Source organism: Echinops telfairi, unplaced genomic scaffold (genome assembly GCF_000313985.2).
Source record: "Echinops telfairi isolate 266 unplaced genomic scaffold, ASM31398v2 ScPeMD7_7420;HRSCAF=8458, whole genome shotgun sequence".
Classification (NCBI taxonomy): Eukaryota; Metazoa; Chordata; class Mammalia; order Afrosoricida; family Tenrecidae; genus Echinops; species Echinops telfairi.
Window position 1 is genome coordinate 6,541,883 of NW_022111320.1, and position 3,573 is coordinate 6,545,455.

Sequence of the window (3,573 nt, forward strand, 5' to 3'; positions counted from 1 at the left end):
TCATGCAAGGAGGCGGGCCCTCAACATTTGGTTTGACCCTAACGAATATATCTCGTTGAAGGTCGTTTCCTTTTTTTTGCTGACCCACAAGCAACATGCTTGTGGCAAGAAGAGCAAGTTTGATTTCCAGGAGATCTTAGAGTAGCGTTTTTCCTAAACTTCACAACAAATAAATCTCAATTATGCATTTTCCCAAAAGGGCAGTCTTTTCCAACTACAAAGTTCCGAGGGTTAAGGAAGGGGGAATGAAAACGGGAAACACAGTGAGGAAGTGGGAGAGAAAATGGCACACTGTTGGGGGTTGCAGTGAGGAGTTGAATCAGAATGTGTAAGAATTGGTGAATGCAAAATTATGATCTACACTTTCACAATAAGCAGTGTTTCTTAAAGGGGAAAATAAATATAAAGACTTACATGCCAAGAGTGCCATAAAATGTGCACCTTCCCTTGTCATTTTTCCCCTGGGTTTTATTGAATCTTCCATTATTAATCCTAATTAGAAGAGTCTCTAACTTAGGCTGTCTCTTTGGTTCTTAAGCGCTGTGGTAATTGGAATGTGGTGGTTACATGATGTTACTTGAAGATGTCCAAGTGAAGGAGTAGAGTCAATAGGTCACAGTCTGATGGTACCTGCTGGCGGCTGTGGCCTTCTCACAAGGAGGATCCTGGGAACTTCCACTCTCTCTCTGCTTCACCTTCCTGTTGGTGTGCCATGTGTGTGAGACCTACCAGCACCCTGGAGATGCATCCACTGCCATTGGCCCCACAAGACTTTGCACCCACCGGCCTGTGACCTTCCTGCACTTTGCATCATTGCATGTGGCTGCGTGAGTCTGAAGAGGGACTTATGGACTAGTATCAGACTTATGGACTTGATCTGGACTGGGCTGGGATGTTGGCTTGATATATAATTACTTCTTGATATAAAGCTCCTTCTCTTATATATATGAGTGTCTCTGAATTTGTTTCTCTGGTTAACCCAGCCCAACAGAAAATGAAATCAAGTCCCTTGTGGTTCATTCTTAGCCTGATATAAAATTGAAGAGAAATAGTCTGATAAAATATTGAAAACAATTCAAATCTCCACTTCAGAAAGTCCCTGGGTGTGTGTGGTGTGTGGGAGGATGGATACATTCTTAATGTACAGCAAAACCTATAAAGTAGCCTTTTCCTATCTCCTCTCCTTCATCGTCTCTCCCACAGACAGTAGCTATTCCTCAAGGAGACCGCTAGTATCCTCCCAGCAACACATGCATTCTCATCCTTTCTTCCCTGGGATCCAAGCTATTCTCTTCCCTGTTTGCTAGCTTTCTTTTCTGTGTAAATATTGCCATTATTTGGCACCTTCCTCCTCCTCCTCCTGTTCTTCTCCACCCGGCAACTCACTCTTTACACTGATCCAACAAGAAAGCCCAAAATTGGAGGAAGGGAAAGAAGACCAACTGCAAGGTCAGCAGTTTAAACCTACCAGCTGCTCTTTAGGAGGAAGATGAGGTTTTCTGCTCCATAAAGATTTATAGCCTGGGAAAACCCCCAGGGCCAATCAACTCTGGTCTCTAGGATCAGTAAGAGCTGGAATCGATTTGATAGCAGTGTTTGATTTTTGGTTTTTGTTTGGACAATACTGAAATATTCCCTGGCATGTGAAAGGAAATAAGAAAGAGGCTGTGGATACTTGCCTCAATACTTACTAAGGACATGCATTTTATTCTCTACGTTTATAACAAGGCAAGAGTTTTCTTCTTTCCTTGGGGGATTTGTGTGTGTGTGTGTGTTTTGGTATAAATGCATATATATATTTATGCACATATATGTGTATATATAACTCAGTCTTGAGTACAATTCATTGACAATTATATTCCTACTTTATGCAACCATTATCTCCACCTATTTCCAAACAATTTCATCAACCCAAACAGAAACTCTTGACTGTTGCTTCTACTATCTTGATTGTGGATCTGTGCAACACAAAATCCTCTTCAGTAGCAGTCAAGAGGTCCAAAGACCAGTGGCATTAGGTAAGTCTGCTGCACAAGACCTCTTTAGAGGATTGAAAAGCCAGAATGTTACTTTGAGGACTACGGTGGGCCTGACCCAAGCCATGGCATTTCCAGCTGCCTCATAGGCATTGAGAGTTGGGCATTGAGTGAAGAAGACTGAAGACGGTTTGGTGCATTTGAATTGTTGGATGCTGGAGAATATTGAAAGTACCAATCTATCTCGGAAGAAGTACCACTAAAGTGCTCCTTAGAGGCAAGGATGGTGAGACTTCTTACATACTTTGTGCATGTTGTAAGGAGAGACAGTCCTTGGAGAAGGGCATCGTGTTTGGTAACGTGGAGGGGCAACCAGGAAGAAGGCCTCAACAAGATGACTTGACACAGTGGCTGCAACAATGGGCTAAGCTTAAGAGCAATTATGAGGATGGCGCAAGACCGTGCAGGGTTTCATTATGTTGTGTATAAAGTCACTATGGGTCTGAACCAACTATGGGATGGCAGTTAACAACAACAAAGAGAAACTCTATGCCCATTTAGCAATAACTCTCCATTTCTCCCTAACCAAAGACCCGTTAACTACTGATAATCTTTTGTCTCTGTGCATTTGACTATTCCAGATACTGGATATAAATGTCATCATATAATATTTGTTCTCTTTCATTTGGCTTATTTCACATAGCATAATGTTTTCAAGACTTATCCATGTTATAGTAATGTGTCAAAACTTCATTTCTCTTTCTGGCTAAAAAGTATTCCACTGAACGTCTACATTTTATTCTTCCATTGTCTATTGAATAACGCTGCAGTGAACTTTGGTGTACAGGTATCTGTTTGAGTTCCTGCTCTCAATTTTTTTGGGGCATATAACCTAGAGGTGGAGCTGCTGAATCATATAAATTACAAGTGCAAATTTTTGAGGTGCTGCCAAAATGCTATGTGGCTGCACCACTTTAAAATACCAGCAAATATGGGAAGTGTCTTAGTTGCTTAGGGCTGATATAAAACCACCAGTAGTGGTTTTAAAGAAGTGAGTTTTGGGGGAGGAGGGAGCAGGGTTGGGGGGGCGGAAATGAGGAGCCGATACCAAGGGCTCAAGTAGATGCAAATGTTTTGAGAATGATGAGGGAAACAAATGTACAAAAGTGCTTGACACAATGGATGTATGCAAGGATTGTGATAAGAGTTGTATGAGCCCCCAATAAAATGATTTTTAAAAAAAGAAGTGATTTTTATTTTCTCACAGTTTATGCAAAAGTCAAGAAGTCCAAATTCAGGGTAGTGACTCTATGGCAAGGCCCATCCTCTGTCATGCCTGGGTGCTGACTTCTGTGTCTGTGGGTCCTTGTGGACTAGGAGTCTCCATGGGGTCTGTATCATCCCCTCTTTATGCTTGCTTCTCAGCTTTTTTTATAACTGGAACACAAGCATATTTAAGACACACCCCACATGATAAAGCCTCTATCCCCTAAGGGGATTGCATCCACGTGCATTGATCTTAAGACTGCAACACACACACACACAGACTGCAACACATACTGTTGAGGGACACAATTCAATCCAAACAGGAAGGTTC

The 3,573-nt window shown here is 41.9% G+C and overlaps 1 protein-coding gene across 1 annotated transcript in view; it reads left to right on the forward strand.

Moving 5' to 3' along the window:
* The window catches only part of ARL14 (ADP ribosylation factor like GTPase 14), a 4,706-nt gene extending 3,911 nt beyond the window's left edge, over positions 1-795 (forward strand). The window contains exon 2 of the mRNA XM_045297604.1: positions 539-795. The gene's annotated coding sequence lies outside the window, so the exon portion shown is untranslated. The remainder of the gene's footprint in view (positions 1-538) is intronic.
* The last annotated feature ends 2,778 nt before the right edge of the window (positions 796-3,573 follow it).